The 20,853-nt window shown below is 36.6% G+C and overlaps 1 protein-coding gene across 4 annotated transcripts in view; it reads right to left on the bottom strand.

Moving 5' to 3' along the window:
• The window catches only part of BMPR1B (bone morphogenetic protein receptor type 1B), a 392,832-nt gene that overhangs the window by 333,895 nt on the left and 38,084 nt on the right, over window positions 1–20,853 (bottom strand). The gene's annotated exons all lie outside the window — the stretch shown is intronic.

Raw genomic sequence — 20,853 nt, 5'->3', positions numbered from 1 at the left:
ATACCTATTCTCCTTAAAGTTTTCCAAAAAGTAGAAGAGGAGGCAATACGATTAAACTCATTCTATGAGGCCAGCATTACCCTAATACCAAAACCAGGCAAAGACACTACAAAAAAAGAAAATTACAGAGCAATATCCATGATGAACATAGATACAAAAATCCTCAACAAAATATTAGCAAACCAAATTCAAAAATACATCAAAAAGATCATCCATCATGATTAAGTAGGATTTATTCCAGGGATGCAAAGATGATAAAATGTTAGAAAATCCATCAATATAATCGACCACATCAACAAAAAGGACAAAAACCACATGATCATCTCCATAGATGCTGAAAAAGCATTTGACAAAATTCAACATCCATTCATGATAAAAACTCTCAACAAAATGGATATAGAGGGGAAGTACCTCAACATAATAAAGGCCATATATGAAAAACCCACAGCCAGCATCATACTTAACAGTAAGAAGGCTGAAAGCCTTTCCTTTAAAATCGGGAACAAGACAAGGATGTCCACTTCCCCCACTTTTATTCAACATAGCACTGGAGGTCCTAGCCATGGCAATTAGACAACACAAAGAAATAAAAAGCATCCAGATTGGTAAAGAAGAAATTTAACAGTCACTATTTGCAGATAAAATGATATTGTACATAAAAAAACCTAAAGAGTCCACTCCAAAACTACTAGATCTAATATCTGAATTCAGCAAAGTTGCAGGATACAAAATTAATACACAGAAATCTATTGCATTTGTATACACTAATGATGAACTAACAAAAAGAGAAATCAAGAAAACAAATCCATTCACAATTGCTGCTTTTGGATGTAGAGTTCTGTAAATGTCTGTTAGATCCATCTGTTCTAATGTGTTTTTTTCAGTGCCTCTGTCTCCTTACTTATTTTCTTTCTGGTTGATCTGTCCTTTGGAGTGAATGAAGTGTTGAAGTCTCACCAGCATCAAAAAGAATGAAATCCAAGGAATAAACCTAACAAAGGTAGTGAAAGACCTATACCTTGAAAAGTACAAGACATGCATGAGAGAAATTAAAGAAGATAACAATAAATAGAAATACTTCCCATACTCATGGATAGGAAGAATTAATATTGTCAAAATGGCCATCCTGCCTAAAGCAATCTACAGATTCAATGCAATCCCTATCAAATTACCAACAGCATTCTTTAACAAACTAGAGAAAATAGTTCTAAAATTCATATGGAACCACAAAAGACCCCAAATAGCCAAAGCAATCCTGAGAAGGAAGAATAAAGCTGGGGATATTATGCTTCCCGACTTCAAACTCTACTACAAAGCCACAGTAATCAAGACAGTTTGGTACTAGCACAAGAACAGACCCATAAACCAATAGAACAGACTAGAGAGCCCTGATATAAACCCAAGCATATATGGTCAATTAATATACAATAAAAGAGCCAAGGGAAACAAAAGCAAAAATGAACAAATGGGACTACATCAAGCTAAAAAGCTTCTGTAGAACAAAGGACATCATCAGCAGAACAAAAAGGCATCCTATAGTATAGGAGAATATATTCATAAACAACGTATCTGACAAGGGGTTAACATCCAAAATATATAAAGAACTCACATGCTTCAACAACCAAAAAGCAAATAACCTGACTAAAAAAATGAGTGGAGAATATGAACAGACACTTCTCCAAAGAAGAAATTCAAATGGCCAACCAGCCCATGAAAAGATGCTCCACATTGCTAATTATCAGGGAAATGCAAATTAAAACCACAATGAGATATCACCTCACACCATTAAGGATGGCCAGCATTGAAAAGACTAAGAACAACAAATGCTGGTGAGCATGTGGAGAAAGGGGAACCCTCCAAACTGCTAGTCAAAATGTAAGCTATTTCAACCATTGTGGAAAGCAGTATGGACGTTCCTCAAAAAACTAAAAATAGAAATGCCATTTGACTCAGGAATTCCACTCCTAGGAATTTACCCTAAGAACGTAGCATCCCAGTTTCAAAAAGACATATGCACCCCTGTGTTTTTTACAGCACTATTTACAATAACCAAGATATGGAAGCAATTTAAGTGTCCATCAGTAGATGAATGGATAAAGAAGAGGTGGTACATATACACAATGGAATACTATTCAGCCATAAGAAAGAAAGAAATCCTACCATTTGCAACAACATGGATGGAGATAGAAGGTATTATGCTCAGTGAAATAAGCCAGGCAGAGAAAGACAAGTACTGAATGATTTCCCTCATTTGTGGAGTATAACAATGAAGCAAAACTGAAGGAACAAAACAGCAGCAGACTCTCAGACTTCAACAAGGGACAAGCAGTTACAAAGGGGAAGGGTGGGGGAGGGCGGTTGGGGAGGGAGGGAGAAGGGGATTGAGGGGTATTATGATTGGCACACATGGTGTGGGGGAGATCATGGGGAAGACATTGTAGCACAGAGAAGACAAGTAGTGACTCTGTGGCATCTTACTACACTGACAGACAGTGACTGCAATGGGATATGGGAGGGGACTCCATAATATGTGTGAACGTAGCAACCACATTGTTTTTCATGTGAAATCTTTGTAAGAGTGTATATCAATAATACCCTAATAAAGAAAATTGCATTTACAAAGTAAATAAATAACTAAAAGGACACTAAGATACACTATTCTTTAATATGTAGACTGCTCAGGCACATCTAACCTTTTCTCTATTCTATATGTGAAGTAGAAACCAGCCCCAAGAATAAGTGTAGGACCAGCAGTTTGGCACTGAGAAAGGCTGGGCTGTGTGTACAGTACAGAGTCCTCAGGTCTTTTTATTTTTTCTCATAAACTATGATCAATATTTCCTTCTCCCTTGCTAGTTGTCTCTAAGACTCTCTTTCCAGCCACTTGCTGGCTCCCCATTATGGATGCAGAGGTTCCCACAGCACAGTTCTAAGACCTAGCTTTGTCCCAGCTTTCCCCACAGCTCATGGGCAGCCACCCGCCAACCCTTAGGTGGCCCTAAGGAGAGTGTGGAAGTGAACGGAGCCACGCTGACTTTCCATCAGTGCCTCAACTGCAAAGGACCCTGTGGGTAAAGTGACAGTTCCTGTGGCCAGGATTCTCACCTGGCCCTGCTCAGCTAGCTCACTACACATGTGTGGGCAATACACTGCTACTGACTGTATATAAAGAGCTCTACCCAGTGTTCTGGGTGACACAGTGGCATGGCTGCAAGGCTGTAGGAGAGCAGAGCAGAGGACAGAGGCCCAGAGGACAGCTGTGAAGGCAGAGAGGCCCAGAGGAAGAGACCAGCTTGCTGCACACAAACTCACTCTGAGTGAACGGGATTTTAGTGATTGACCTGCCACCATGGAAAAAAAGTTGGGTATAACCCTTTCACCCCAAGAACATTTTACTGTCATTTTCTTTGGTCACACTGAATCCATAGAGAACTTGCTTGGGGGCTGAAACCCACTGACAAGACAGACTCCTTTGCGTTGCCCACTCCACTCCACTTTCAATGAAATTTTTTAAAGGAGTTTGTCTCAGAATTCTTTAAGACCTTATGTTGTTCTTCAGTGAGGCAAATTTAATATGTGAGCTGAAAAAGGGTTCCACAACCTCAACAACAAACGACTTTGAAATAGTTCTACTAAGCATTTCAAAGAATTTCTGGTTAACAGGAAAGCTTACAGCATGGCATAAACAGTGGCTGCCTGTGGGAATCCTTGCCAAACACTGATACAAAAATTAACTTGAAAACCCCTCTTTTTTTATGTTAATGCTTTTCAACCAGGATGCACAAATATAATTCTATATATAATTCTCTGTATATCTTAGTGTGCTTTTATATATCATCTCCCTTTAAAATGCGATTATCATTCAAAGCCCACCTTACAGGGCCATCCTCCAGCAACGGTGAAAGAACACTGGACTGAAGAACACTGCACGAAAAAAGCTGTGTTATCTTTGCACTGGGCTCACCAGCTGCTGAGGTAACCTGCTGTTTAGTAGCCTGAGACAAACGGTCCCCAACTGCCTAGCTTGAAGTGTATTCCTGGAATGCATCCAGACTAGTCATCTAGGTACTAAGCTCATGGTAGTAACTTTTTCACAAGCTGTAGAGATGGCTGCAGCCACACTGGCTGTTGTGGCCCTGCTCTCATGCCCTCTCCCAGCCCCCGGACAGCAGGTCACTGGGAGTCTCACCTGAAGAGGACCGGGAAGAAAGGCGGCCACTCACCTCCTGTTCTTTCTCATATTTCTCTCTCTCTCTTTACAAACAGTCCATCTTTCTTCTCCTTACTTCTTTTTTCCAATTTCCCCCCTTTCCTTCCAACTTACTTAATTTACTCATCTATCCAACCACAGTTAAATGTGGGAAGATCTATATGTAAACGTAAGACTGGTCTCTGCTTTCTAGAAGCTCACAGTCCAGTAAAAACAGATAAGCAATCACCACACAATGAAGTGTTACCCAGAGCTTTATACCAGTATATAGAAAGGAGTGTCTTATAAACTCTGGAGTGGGAAGCAGAGTTGGAGAATTCACTTACCTACCACCTGAATAGATACACATGATATCAATTTACCAAGACAATCCAGTTTTGTTTTTTAAACTAGCTGCTGACATATGCTCTATCCAGGCCACAGAAGAAAACATTTATGAACCTTGGCCTTATTGTATGCTTATAATTAAATCCATACAATTTAGCACTTGTATCCTGTTTGTTCTTATATCCATATTGCCTGGCCTAGCACAATGCCTAGCAAAAAGGTACTTATGGAATTGACTGCAATAGCTTATTTGTACTGCTGTTTTACTGTACTATTATTAATTTTGATTGTCTTAAGATCCCTATTAGCAGGAACCTCTTCCAACAAGATCTGAAGCTAAACCTTGAGTCTTTTGCATGAATTTACAAAAGTTTACAAAAACATGTTTATACATACACACACATATACACATTCATATATACACACATATATTCTAGCTAATTCTGAGAAGACTTTAGTTATTTTTTAATCACTTTTTGAATATTAGTATTAAACTTCAAAACTACTAAGACTTCGTAAGTGCTTACTAATGCTTACTAGCTACAGAATACATGTTTTCAATTAGTCGGTTGCTACACCTTTTGGCTTGATTTTCGCCACAATTTTCTGTGGCAATAAATTTAATTTCAAAAGAAAGTAGCTATAGATTATGGAACCCAGTATAGCTGTGTAACACATAAATAAGTCTCAGACAGCTTTAAAGCATATTAAAGAGAGTTGTGAAATGTATGTGTAAACATGAAATTCTGAAGTGTTAATCCAGTGACACTTAAGTATAGGTTCCAGTTTATAAACAGATTCTTTTAAAGCTTCTAAGCAAAACCTGAGGAATAACTATGGCTTGCCCTGCAACAGCTGTTAAGAGTTAAAGCACATTGTGAGCTCTAATGATCTCTCTCAGAATCCATTATTCTAATTATTGTGAATACCACATTTTTGAAAACTCAAATTTTAGCAGCATACATTATTTGTCTGAAATTAGTACTAAAAGTAGAATGAATCAGGTGCTTTTTTCTAACCAGTATGAATTCACCTCTTATAATTCATGAAATAATGAGTATAAAGTAGGGTAGGAATCTATGTAATTTTGTTAAAACCTGTAAGAATTTAAAGAATATTTACACTTGTGACACTGTTATATTTTACAGCCTGAGTTAAGAATCCTAGGTGTGACTGCCCTTTGAGAATAAGTTAGTTTCTTTCTAAAAGTTCTGATCTCTTCCAGGAGACAGAGAATAGGCTTCTGCTGTTGATGCAAATCATTACTGTTTCTTTAGGAGAAAAATATTTTGGTCATAAGGCATTAAGTAATTTAAACAATTTTTTCAGGAACACCCTGTATAGTCCTGGGAATGAACAATGAACGAAGTACCCTCCCTTGCCCTTGAGGGGCTTACAGTCCCACTGGAAAGACAGCAGTCAGACTGCATTAATCGGTAAGTCATTCACAAAACATTAGCTCTGAGAAAACAAAGGCTTTTTGTGGAATGGTATATGTTATATTGGTTTTTAAATACCTTTAATAGTTTTTTTTTTTTTTGGTGAAGTTAAACCATAAACTTTGGAATCAGACCATCTGAGTTAAAATTCCTACTCCATACCATCAAGCTCTAGACCCTGGGAGAATTCCTTCTTGCTGTCCTTACCTTTCCACAGGTGCATAATGAGAGTTTCAATGGGCCTCACTAGGCAACGTACTGAAAAAATATATTAAATAAGATGTGCTTCCCAGGTTTCAAGGATCTTAAGGTTTTATAGTGAAGACTGATAATAAGCCCAGGCCATGCTGATTGGTTTAGCTACTCACTGATCATGAGACAAACTGACTGGAGCTGAGGAGCATGAGCAGGAGAACAAAAGCCAAGGAGAATGACAGCTCAGAATGACAGGCCATTTCAGGAATCATTCCTCTTGGAAGACCAGCACTCTTCTAACTACAACAGAATATGATGTTTTCAAGCCAGCCTTCCAAAAAGCATGATTTCATTAAGTGAATTCTGTTCCACTGTTAAGGTACTACCAACTGTGTCGAAATGCGCAGTACTGGGTGAGCTCCTTGTTAAAAGGTTTGTTTCTCACCATGAAGCAGATACTTCCATATTTCCATAAAATCTGTCAGCATGTACTTGAAAATCCCAGGAGTGTCCAGATTAGAGTAAAAGGTCACAACCAAAGCTATATATATATGTGAAGGACTGAATAAGGGTCCCAAATCTAGATGCTTGGGAAGGGGGAACAGAACTTGTTTGCACACACACAGAATGAGCAGCTGTTTAGTGCTGTGACTAGAGGAGTGATCCAAAGGCCAGCAGGCTAAAAATACTTTCCACCCCACCTACCACAGGGATTGGGACTCTCGGTTCTTCTTTGCCACTCACATGGAAACTCCTGCTGAAATGCTGGCATCAGAATGTGTAGTTCCTTAAGTTATTATCAGTCAGTAATATTTTTTAATCAAATTAGTTTAGTTCATTATCCACTTGTACCACTTAATAGGGCTCAGAAAGAATGAGATGCTGCAGTGAGAGGTTGTAAAGGTGAATGAGGGTAAATCAAGGTCTGGACACTTGAGTTTTTCTAGTTAGGGGAAAATAAATCTGGACCCTTCACTCTGAAAAACTAAGTTCTAGCTATAAAATTGTACCTTCTCACCCAAGGCTAACCATATAAGAAAGAATTAAACAGATTTGAGGAAGTCTAAAGAATGGGTGTTGGATTTTTTTCTGTAAAAGTCCATTTATTCAACACCCACCCACCAAAATCAGTCTAGACTAATAAAATGTTTCTTGGAGCAAATTATGCATAGTGATCAGTAATTATATGGGATGAGAGGAATAGCTTGGTAATAGAGCATTTCTTAAGAAAATATCTTTAGTAAAAATCAGGAACACCCTTAGAAATTCCCAGTAGACTATATGTACTACCAAGAGGAGGATTTCTGTCTGTTCTATTCACTGCTTTAATCTCAGCACCCAGAACAGTCCCTGGTACACAGCAAAAGTTCAACTTCAGAGAGAGTAACCTGAAGCTAAAAGAAGATCCATTACTGCCTCTCACTGACTATATAACCCTGGGCAAGATATTTTGCTCCTTTGTACCTCAGTTTCCTCATGTGTAAAATGGGGGTGATTAGAGTACCTATCCTATGTAGTTGTCAAAGAAATAAGTCAGCTAAACATAATAAGTACTCAGAGCAGTGTCTGGCATAGTTAACAGTTTATTGGATATTATCCACTTTGCTGAATAAATGAGGAGACTTAGAAGGCTAAAGTATGAGTATAAATGAAAACACAAGACAAAGGTATGGTAATGAATTGACAACAGGAATGTATAAAGGAGTCCTAATAAGTAATAAAAAAGAAATAATACAAAGAGCAGTACTGCCTTTATTATAGAAAAATAATCCAGAGTGTGTGTACACAAACCTAGGTTAACAAAAGAATCATCTGCAGAGCTTTTAAAATAGCTAACACAACAGGGGTGATAGAGACCGTGGAGTAGGATGGCAAGGCAGAAACTTCCTCCCACACACATACAAAAGGAAGAAACTACAGCAAATACAGCTCAACCTGAAAAGACCTGAAAACTACAGAACAAACCACCTACATCTGGAGAAGAAGAGAAGACCTCACAGTAAAGGGTAAAGTGGCAGAGCCACAATGGAGCAGGACCCAATCTCTTCCCCCATCCCAGTCCACAGGCGGGAGAAAGAGGAACAGAGTAGGAGGGGATAGGTGTTCAGGAATAATACACACCTGGCCCTGGAGCACAAGTCCACATTGCACTGGGTTCTGGTAGTTAGTGAGACTGGACACCAAGGACAGTTGGAACACTCTGGGAGTCTGAGACTCCAGCCACTTATAGAGAACAGGCATGCTCCACAGGTCCTGCTAAGACCCAAAACAGGGGTAGCAGTTTGAAAGACTTGCCAGCAGCAGGAGAGGTGCCAGAGGGGCAAAGGTTGGGCAGAGTTCTCTCCTCAGGAGAAAGGGCAGGTGTATGATACCTCTCCAGTCCTCCTTCAGCCCAACAGTTTATGAAATCTCATGAGCCCTAGACACCATCCCTGTCATTGACAATTCAGCTCAAAAGTGCCCCTTCTGTGCACACTGCTGGCGAGCCAACCCACTTGGCCCAGGAGCAGTGTCAGACTTGCTGCCTGGCAGGCAGAGGGAGACTCTCCCAGCTTGTAAGTGAAATGAAACAAACTATGGAAGGAATGAATAGTAGATTACTGCAAGTAGACTACAGTCAATGAAATGTAAATGAGAGAACAGGAACACAACAAAGCTGAGGAACAGAGAGAAAAATGGATCTCTAGGAATGAAAGAATGATAAGAGAGCTGTGTGACCAATCCAAATAAATAATACTCACATAAGAGAGGGGTACCAGAAGGAGAAGACAGAGAAAAAGGGATAGAAAGTCTCTTTGAGGAAACAACTGTTGAAAACTTCCCCAATCTGGGGAAAGAAACAGATACTCGGATTATGGAAGTGCAGACATCCCCTAACAAAAGGAACCCCAGGAAGACAACACCAAGACATATAATAATCAAAATAGCAAGATTAAGGATAAGGAGAGAGTACTGAAAACAGCCAGAGAGAGAGAAAGAAATTATTTATAAGGGGAACCCCATCAAGCTATGAACAGGCATCTCAGCAGAAAACAGAAAACAGTATAGGCTAGAAAGGAGTGGCATGAAATACTTAATGTACTGAAACAGAAGGCCCTTCAACCAAGAATCCTCTACACAGCAATATAAGCATTTAAATTTGAAGCCAGGATTAAACAATTTCCAGATAAACAAGAGCTCAAAGATTTATAACAACAAAACCAGAATTACAGGATATGTTAAAGGGATTGCTATATATGGAAATGTTCCTCAGGCTAAGTCACTATCACTAGCAAAATTAAACCCACAGTAAAGGTAGCAGACCAATTAATTACCAAGCAAGTTAGAAATTAAAACAAAAGTAAAAAAACCAACTGTACATAAAATCAATCAAGGGATACACAAAAGATGCAGATTATGACATCTAATACATAAAGGAAGAAAAAAAGTACTTTTAGATTGCATTTGAAATAGAGTGATCAGCAACTTAATATAGACTGTTATATAGTCAGGAAGTTATTCTTGTATGCTATGGTAACCACAAACCCAAAGCCTATGATAGATACACAAATAAATTGAAAAACAGAAATCCAATCACAACACCACATAAAATCATCAAATTATGAGAAAAGTATAAGAGAGGAAGAAAGGAACTGAGAGTAGCTATAAAAACAAACAGAAAACAATTAATAAAAAGGCAAAAAGTACATAATGATCAATAATTACCTGAACTGTAAATGGACTGAATGCACCAATCAAAAGATATACAGTAGCAGAATAAAGAACCAAGACCCTTCTATATGCTACCTACAGGAGACTCATTTCAGACCCAAATACACAGACTAAAAGTAAAGGGATGAAAGAAGATATTTAATGCAAACAATGAGGAGAAAAAAGCAGAAGTAGAAGTAGTTATATCAGACAAAATTTATTTCAAAATGGAAAGAAACAAGATACAGAGAAGATCATTATATAATGATAAAGGGGTCAGTCCAACAAGAGGATATAACCATAATAAATATCTATGCACCCAACAAAGGTGCACCTAAATCTGTAAAACAAATACTAACAGAATTAAAGGGGGAAGTAGATTACAACTATTTGTAAAGGAGACTTTAACACACCACTAACATCAACAGACAGATCAACCAGAGAGAAAATAAATAAGGAAATAGAGGCACTGAACAATATATTAGATCAGGTGGACTTGACAGACATTTAAAAAACATTCCACCCAAAAGCAGCAGAACACACATTTTTCTCAAGTATACCTGGAACATTTTCCAGAACAGATCATACACTAGGCCACAGAAATAGCCTAAGTAAATCCAAAAAGATTGAAATTATGTCAAGCAGCTTCTCAGACCACAACGGCATGAAACTAGAAATAAATTAAAGAAAACAAAAAAGCCTACAAACATGTGGAAGCTAAACAACATGCTTCTAAATAATCAATGGATCAATGACCAAATTAAAACAGAAATAAAGCAATACATGAAGACAAACGAAAATAAGAGTTCAACAGTCCAATATTTGTGGGACAGCACAAAGGCTGTTCTAAGAGTGAGGCACCTAGCAATACAGGCCTACCTCAAGAAACAAGAACACCCCAAATAAACAGTCTAAACTCACAATTAAGGAACTAGAAAAAAGAACAAATGAAACCCAAAGTTAGTAGAAGGAGGGACATAATATAGAGAAGAATAAAACAATAGAAAAAAAATTAATGAAACTAAGAGCTAGTTCTCTGAAAAATAAACAAATAGATAAATCCCTAGATAAACTGATAAAGCATAAAAGAGAGTACACAAAAAACAAAATCAGAAATGAAGAACACTACATCAATTCCACACAAATACGAAGAATTATTAGAGAATACTATGAAAAATGATATACCAATACACTGAACAACCTAGAAGAAATGGATAAATTCCTAGAAAAATACAACCTTCCAAGACTGACCAAGAAAGAAAGAGAAAATCTGAACAGATCAATCACCAGGAATGAAACTGAAATGGTAATCAAAACAATCCCAAAAAAACAAAGAGCCATGTTCAGATGGCTTCATAGCTGAATTCTATCAGACATTTAAATAAGAGTTAATACTCATGCTTCCTAAGGTATTAAAAAAATAAGGACAGGGAGAATACTTCCAAACTCATTCTATGAGGCCAGTATCACTGTAATACCAAAACCAAGCAAAGACACCACAAAAAAAGAAAATTACAGACCAATATCCCTGATGAACACAGATTCAAAAATCATCAATAAAATATTAGCAAACCAAATTCAAAAGTGTATCAAAATGATCATCCACCATGAACAAGTGGGATTTATTCTACAAATACAAGGATGGTACAATACTGTAAATCAATGAGGAGAATAAAAATTACATGATCATCTCAATAGATGCTGAAAAAGCATTTGACAAAATCAACATCCATTTATGATTAAAACTCTCAAAATGGGCATAGAGAATATGTACCTCAAAATAATAAAGGCCATATATGATAAGCCCACAACTTACATCATACTTAATGGTGTAAACCTGAAAACTTTTCCTCTAAGATCAGGAACAAGACAAGGATGTTCACTCTCATGAATTTTATTCAACCAAGTACTGTAAGTCCTAGCCATGGCAATCAGACAAGAAAAGGAGATAAAAGGCAACCAAACAGGTAAGGAAGAAGTTAAATTGTCACTATATGCAGATGACATGGTATTATACAAAGAAAACCCTAAAGACTTCACAAAAAAACTGTTAGAACTAATAACTGTACTCAGCATAGTTGCAGGACACAAAATTAATATACACAAATCTGTCACATTCCTATATGCTAACAATGAACTAGCAGAAAGAGAAATCAGGAAAACAATTCCATTTAAAATTGCATCAATAAGAATAAAATACCTAGCAATAAACCTAACTAAGGAAGTGAAAGACCTATTCTCTAAAAAATTGTAACAGACTAGAGAGAAATTAAAGAAGACACAAATAAGTGAAAATCTATCCCAAACTCATGGACAGGAGGAATTAATATTGTTCAAAATGACCATCCTGCCCAAAGCAATTTACAGATTCAATGTAGTCCCTAGAAAAATTCTAACAGCATCTTTCAATGAACTAGAACAAATAATTCTAAAATTCATATGGACCTACAAAACATCCTGAATAGCCAAAGCAATCCTGAAAAAGAAGAACAAAGTCAGGGTGGGGTGGGCAGATTACACTCCCTGACTTCAAACTATACTACAAAGCTATAGTAATCAAAACATTATGGTACTGGCATAAGAACAGACCCAAGGATCAATGGAACAGAAAAGAGAGCCAGATATAAACCCATATATATATAGTCAATTAATATATGATAAAGAAGCCATGAATATACAAAGGAGAAAAGACAGCCTCTTCAATAACTGGTGCTGGGAAAACTGGACAGCTGCATGTAAGAGATGAAACTGAATTATTGTCTAACTCCACAGACAAAAGTAAATTCTAAACAGATCGAAGACCAGATGTGAGACATGAAACCATAAAACTCTTAGAAGAAAACATAGGTAAAATCTCTTGAACATATGTATAAGCAATTTTTTCCTGGACACATCTCCTCAGGCAAGAGAAACAAGATAAAAAATGAACAAGTAGGGCTACATCAAACTAAAAAGCTTATGTACAGCCAAGGACACCATCAGCAGAACAAAAAGGCATTCTATTGTATGGGAAAATATATTCATAAATGACTCATGTAATAAAGGGTTAACATCACAATATATAAAGACCTCATACATCTCAACACCCAAAAAAACAAATAACTTGATTAAAAAATGGGTGGAGGACCTAAACAGACATTTCTCCGAAGATGAAATAGAGATGGCTAACAGGAAAAGATGCTCCACATTCCTAATCTTCAGGGAAATACAACTTAAAACCACAATGAGGTTATCACCTCACACCAGTTACAATGGCCACTATCTGAAAGACAACAAATAACAAATTTTGGCAAGGATGAGGAGAAATGGGAACCTTCCTACACTGTTGGTGGGAATGTAAATTGGTGCAACCACTGTGGAAATTAGTATGGAGGTTCCTCAAAAAACTAAATGTAGAAATACCAGTCAATCTAGTAATTCCACTTCTAGAAATTTACCAAAGAAAACAAAATCCCTGATTCAAAAAGATTTAAGCACCCCTGTTTATTGTCACATTATTTGCAACAGCCAAGATACGGAAGCAACCTAAGTGTCCATCAATTCATGAATGGATAAACAAGATGTGGTACATATACACAACAGAATATTATTCAACCATAAAAAGAAAAGAAATTCTGCCATTTGCAACAACATGGATGGATCTAGAGGGTATTATGCTAAGTAAAATAAGCTAGGTAGAGAAAGACAAATACCATATGATCTCACTTATTTGTAGAATATATAAACAAAGGAAAACAGAAGGAACCAAACAGCAGTAGACTCATAGATATGGAGTGACTAGTGGTTACCAAGGGGTGGGGAGGGAATGAGTTGTGAGAGGAAAAAGGAGCACAATAATTCGCAGTCACAATATAAATTGTTCAGGAGGATGGTAGTACAAGATGGAAAATATAGTCAATGATTCTGTAACTTCTTTCTACATTGATAGATAGCAACTGCACCAGAGGTGGTGAGGATGTAATAATACGGGTAACTGTTGAACCACTGTGTTGTACATTTGAAATCAATATAAGAGCACACACCAATGATACTTCAATTAAAAAAATTAGCTCCATATTTTTCTCCAAACGTAATCACAACATACTCAGACTTCTACCTTGACTTTCAGACTTGCAGAGTAGTCTACTTGGCAGCTGCATACTTGCTTTGGTGAAAATCTAAATGTCTTACAGACATAGTTACTACCCAGAACTAAACTCCTGGCATTTCCATCTCACATTCTTGCTATGGTGACATTGTAACTCCATTCTTCCAACGGACAGGCCAAAAACCCTGGAGTAATCCTTGGATCCTGTCTCTCATATCACATGTGCAATCTGTCAGCATATACTGTCTGAATTTGATCACTTCTCACCATTATCATTCTAGTCTAAGCCACCATTTTCTCTCTTAACTGGATTTTTGAGGTAGCCTCCTCACGGCCTCGCTGCTTGGCCCAACTACAGTCTACTCTCAACACAGCAGCCAATGCTGCCCCTCTTAAAAGTTCAGTCAGATAATGTCACTTCTCTGCTCAAAACTCTCCAACCTGTTTAATTTGAGAAAAATGTCAAAATCCTAAGAGCCTACAAAGCTCCGCTGACGTGGCTCCCACCTCCCTCTCAGACTTTATCTCCATCCCCTTGTCAGACTCTCTCAGCCTCCCTGCCTTCCTGGTCTTCTTCACATGTAGGCCCAGCAGGTGTAGTCTTGGCACTGGCTGTTTCCTTTACTTGTAAATCCTTTTCCTAGAATCCAGATAGTTCGTTTTGGTGACCTTAAGGTCTCACCTCACAATTTACCTTCTCTGAGTGGCCCTCACTGATCACTCTTCATAAGTAACAGACCCTTCAGTTGTTTGCCACGTCCCCTCCCCTGCTCTCCTTTTCTCCATAGCTGTTGTCACCATCTGCCTTTATATAGATTTTCTTGTTTATGTGCTGTCCACTTAATTTTAAAGTCCACACAGGCACAAATATCATCTTTTGTCTTCACAACCTAGATCATCTCTGAACATGCATAGGTGTTCAGTAATTATTTGTGTAATTAACAAATCAGTTAATAAAATTAGAACAATGGTTAAAAATCCTTATGTGAGATGAAGGGAGGGAAGAAGTTAGGGTGAAACATCAAATACTGTCACAAGAAAAATAAAGGTTGTCTTAGTCTTCTTGTATATTTTTAACTTTTGTTTTCCTGTATATGATACATAATGCAAAGTCTATAAATGGCATTTAAAATAAAGCTTGTGTCAAATATGCTACTCAGTTTTGCTTGTTATCTTTTCAATTATCCTAATAAACCAAGACCCACTTTCAGAAACTGATAAAAAATTTTGATCATTCTACCTGAGCCCTCTCTCCCCTCACCATCCCCTCACCCCCCGTGACCGCCCTCCATTCCTGTGACTACCCTCACTCATCGCTTCTCTCCTGCCTCTGGTCTTTTTGGTACTAACACATCATTTGAAGAGCTAACAGGGTTATCTGTCTAAAATACAGATCTGATTACATCATTGCCCAAATTAAAAACTTACATACCTACCCTACTCTAATACAGAAAAAAGCAAAATGCCTCACTAATATTTATTTGTAAAACCAGTCCAACCTATTGAGAAAGGCACACATTCCACAGTTCCTCCCCAAACTGCCAAATTCCCAGACTTGCAGAATTCTAGGATCCCAATCACATCGTGAATTTTCAAAACTTTCATCACCTCGCCTTGAATACCTAACTCCTCTGTATTCCAAGCAAAGGCTAATTAATTACTCAAGGCCAAGATGATGTTAGATTCTCTATGAAAAGTTCACATACTCACTTCAAAAAACATTAGTCTCTCCTTCCTTCACCATTCTCTCTTTAATAGATGGATTATGTCTTAGAGCTCATTGATTAAGAAGAGCTTATCTCCTCTAACTGACTTTAAATTATGGAAGACAAGGGGCTAAATGTGTGCCTGTCAGACAGCACAATATTGGTGCTTGGTGGCCAATAATAAATGAGAATATGAAACAATATCTTCTGACAAGCAGATCATGTAACCTGGAGGAAAATAAGCTTTAAATGTTCTCTAAATATCATTTCTATCATTTCTACAATATGAAATTTTGAACTATGAGTATTTTTAAGTTTCCAAACTGTACAAGGACTTCAAGAATCAAAACCTATAAATTCTATGAAAAAGTACATTTCCACATCTCTGAATATGGTAAAATTGTGTTCATATGGAAACACTGTCACCATATTTCAGTAGAAAAATTTTTGGCACTTATTCACAGGGATCAATAAATCATTTCCTTCTGCAAATGAATGTTGGTATGGGTGGGCCCTTTAAATGGAGAAAATACTTGGATTTAAAGGTTCCCTCCCAGACAGTGCAGAAAGCTGTCAAGACCAAGCTTAGCAATTCTTAAACTTAAGTATTTTGTACTCAAGCATTCAGTATAAGCTTCATTTTTGAAAGCGCTTTTAAATGCCTTAATAGTCAGTCCACACTGAAATATAATAATCCAATTGGAGTCATTTTACTCACAAAATGAAAAAAAAATAGTGATTCAAGAAAGCTGAGTTGCAGCTGATTATCTATAGTCTAGCACATAAGTAGGCTATATTCCTAGTTTCTGCAGTAAGGTGAGGAGCTGTGCATAGGCTCTAGCCAACTGGATGTGAATAAAAACACAGCCCCTCTGAGCCTGGTCCCTGGGAACTTCCAATGTGCAATTTCCCTGATTTTTCTCCCCAGGTGCCTTGATGCACATAAGCACTGTGGAAGCCATACATGGAAAATGACAGAGCCATGAAATGAGATTAGCCTGGGTCCTTGAATCACTAATCAGAGAACCTGTTTTGGACTTTATATGAATAAGGAACTATCTGATCTAATGGTTAAATATTACACATTTAGATATATCCTTGCTATGCAACAGCATAATCATAACTAAATATACTTATTAAGTATTAAAATAATTTTAGACTTTTAAAAAGTATTCAATCACTGTTATTATGCCATCTTTTTCTCATTTCATAGGCAATCATATAAACATTTGATTTTTCCCTGAAAGCAGTGAATCTTCTACCTGATCTCCCTAACACTATTATATATCAAAAAAAGATTCTGCATGTACATTACACGTGAATTCTATATTATATATAATAAATATATTTTATTCCTGCTTTATATATAAAGCATATAGATATAAAAACCACATAAAGTATATATAATTTATATACAATATAAACATATGATTTATATATTATGTAACATACAACTTATTATATATAGTATTTAACATATATAATAAAGGTATTTGATCCCTACTTTAAAGAATCATGCCAAACTAATCCAATAAGCATCAGTTAACTAGCCTACTATGTGCCTGACACTAAGGTAGCCATGCATCAGCCAAAGGGAAAACGACATGACGCCCCCCCAGGAGCACACTTGGCATAATTCTTCTCTGGCTATACTTGTAATCAACAACTTCAAGAAACACAGTCCAGGTTTTATCCTTTTGGTAAAAGAGATTTAGTATGAAGCACATTTTATGTATTTTGAGAATAGACTTTGTTTTTTAATTTGGCTCTCCATGCCCTGTGAACTACAGGTCAAAGTGCGTTTACTCTGCCTCTGCGATGAGATGTGTAATGTGGGCTTCCGTCCCCATCTTGCTGCATTCCTGACCTTGGCACAATAGTACAACATGATTTACTGCCATTCACACACCAGATTTACACCTTCTCCTCCTGCACTGGATTTGTAATCCTGGAAAATGAGTAAGAAACTACTCCCAGAAACAAGAACAAACATGACTTAACTCAACTATTGGCAGTATCTTGGTTATATACCTATTTATAGTGGATAGTATAAGTTACATGTTTTTCAAATTTCCATCTGTTGCTTAGCATTCTAAGTATAATCAAATTAATACAGTACTCATTTAAGACAGTATAAGCCCAACGAGTGATCAACAAATTGTAGCAGCGCTTCAACACAAAAGAGTAAAAATAGTTTGGCTTAGAAGCAAATAAATGCAAACAAGTAGACTGACAAGGGAACATGACTCAAAAAGCTCTGTTCTTAAAAGTAGATAGACATCAACAGCCTGCATAATTCACTCTCCTTTATTCCCCGAAAGTTTCATTTTAAAGCACAGAAGACAGAAAAAGACTGTGCCATTTGGATCTTAGTCTATCAACCTGTTTTAGGGTCAAAACAATTAAAAATCCACCTGCTCCTCTGTGGTTTTAGACAATTGCAAAACCACACTGGCACTGTGGCCCTGACACACATTCTTTATGAACTCAGGTTCTAGAGTAAAATAACAACTGCCACCTGAGTCTCTCCCTCTCCTCTCAGTGAACGCTCAGCTGTACTTTTGCCCCAAATCTTGGATGCTGGCAATGACCAGATGGATATTTTGCTTTATGCAAAAACTCACTTTCCAAAAGCAAAAAGCTAGTATTCTTGAGTCCTTCAAATTCTTGGCTGCTGTTACTGAAGAGTAAAACAAACGTGTTTTAGAAAGAGAAAGATAAAACTTTTTCATAAACAATACTGTTTCCTTTGTCTACAAGGTGGCAGGGAGAGACTGTCCAGTGTACACAAAAGGGAGAAAAAATACATGAATGGAAAAAGCCCTTAATGAGAATGTTTAGCAAAAGAGAAAACAGCTGTACTAGACACCTGTTATTTGTACTCTCTGACCTACAGCCAGCATGATCCTCAGCGACTTGAGGTGGTATCATGCGATCTCTATGCATTATGAAAGAACTGATGCGATGTACTCTTCACAGAGTAATAGTAACCTCAGTTTAAGCACACTTGTGAGGTTTTTTTAATTGTGATAGTGTAAAGAAGATGAAACTAGAAAATGTTCAATGAAGACTGCTTTATATGTTCCACCTGCATATGACTCAAGCCAATGACTCCCCTCAGCGCCTGAAGCACACTGTTACTCTAAAATTTGATTAAAATATCGTAAGTAAAATGAACAAAGAAAAAGGCAGTGGTTAAAATACATTTATAAAAGTTCAGCCATAGCAATAAAGAAATGTAAACATTTTAGATCTTTTAAATTATCAAACTTGCAAAAATTTCTGAAAATATAAAAAAGGTCAATGCTGAAATAGTGGAATAAAACAAACTCTGACATGCCACCAGTATTGACAAATAAATACACAATCCTTCCACATAATGATTTTGTAAGACTACATCTAAAACTTTATAATATATGTATTTATTTGAATCATCAAAATTCTACTTTTGGTAACTAGCCTAAAGCAGAATCATGACCATATGAAAAAGCCATGTGGCAAAACAGCTCATCTCAGCATTACTTCTAATAAAAAACTGCAAACAAACTAAATGTCTAATGGTATTAGCTAGCTGGGTAAATTATTGCATATCGGCAGGATGCAACATTTAGAAATCATTAAAATTATAATTATGTAATGTTCTACTACAAAATAATGCAGTAATTGTGAGCAATATAAAATATGTATAGAGGAAAAGGTGAAGACTAAAATACCAGAATGATACCAGTAGTTTTGAGTAATGGAGCCATTAGTAACTTTTCTTTTTAATATTCTACAAACACCATATTTTTTTACATTGAACATATAATGCCTGTATAGGGAAGAAAATGCAAAATCCTTTAAAAGAGCATTGGAAATACAATGTTCATTTAATTTTAGAAATGCTGCAAAGTAACAATTACAAATAAGTATAATAGAAAAACACAAATATTACAAGTACTTTGTAATATTGCAGTGAAAAAAACTATTGTTTTCTTTACTCTTTGCTATTTTAAATGCTAAAATAATATGAAACAAAGTTCTACAAACTATAATGGTGAATTCAGATTGAATTTACTTTCTATCCTCCACAGGTTACAAAACATTGTGTATTGTTCTTTCTCGTCACAATGTCCCAGGTATGGCTGGCATGACCACAGGATTTGCTGGTACCACATTTCACTTGAAGTTACCTTAAATTGCTCCTAATTTTCCAAGTATCATTCCTTTCATTATTTAATTATGACCAAAGTACATGCACAAATTTTCTCTACTGGATTCTCACCTCTTTCTCTTTCAGTGGTTTCTTTTTTTCTTAAAATAATTATTTTTTATTGAAGGGTAGTTGACGCACAGTATTACATTACATTAGTTTCAAGTGTACAACACAGTGGTAGAACATTTATATACATAATTCTAGGTTCCAGCTATCACCCTACCAAGCTGTTACAATATCTTGACTATATTCCTTATGCTATACATTACATCCCGGTTACTTATTTATTTTACCATTGGAAGTCTGTCCTTTTTTTTTTTTTTGTGAGGGCATCTCTCATATTTATTGATCAAATGGTTGTTAACGACAATAAAATTCTGTATAGGGGAGTCAATGCTCAATGCACAATCATTAATCCACCCCAAGCCTAATTTTCGTCAGTCTCCAATCTTCTGAGGCATAACAAACAAGTTGGTTTCTTAATTCAAAAATTAAGATAATACAGGCATTTGTAATAAAAACAATACCAAATATTTTATATCAAACCAGATTATTTGTATATGACTCTCATTATAATACACAGCATTGTAATGCACAAAATGAGCAATTGACATTTACTATTCATTTTTTATTTATTTAATAGTAATATGTTTAGCATAAGAAAAAGGAGTATCAATTACTAGTAATGTAAAACTCAGCATGTAATTATAAAGTTGCCAGATTTAGCAACTAAAAATATAATAAGATACTTAAATTCAAATTTCAGGTAAACATGAATAATTGGTTAGTATAAGTATGTCCCATGCAACATTTGTGACAAACTCATACCAAAAAATTATATGCTGTTTGAAATTCAAGTTTAACTGATGTCCTGTATGTTGGTTGTATGGCAGTGACATAATATAGAAGAGGACCTTCAATACACTGACATAATATAGAAGAGGAGAAGCAGAGAAGGAATTATTAGTTACTGGTGCAACCACCTCATGAGCTGTGCTAGGCAG

Source organism: Manis pentadactyla, chromosome 5 (genome assembly GCF_030020395.1).
Source record: "Manis pentadactyla isolate mManPen7 chromosome 5, mManPen7.hap1, whole genome shotgun sequence".
Classification (NCBI taxonomy): Eukaryota; Metazoa; Chordata; class Mammalia; order Pholidota; family Manidae; genus Manis; species Manis pentadactyla.
This window is presented reverse-complemented; position numbering and strand designations above follow the sequence as displayed.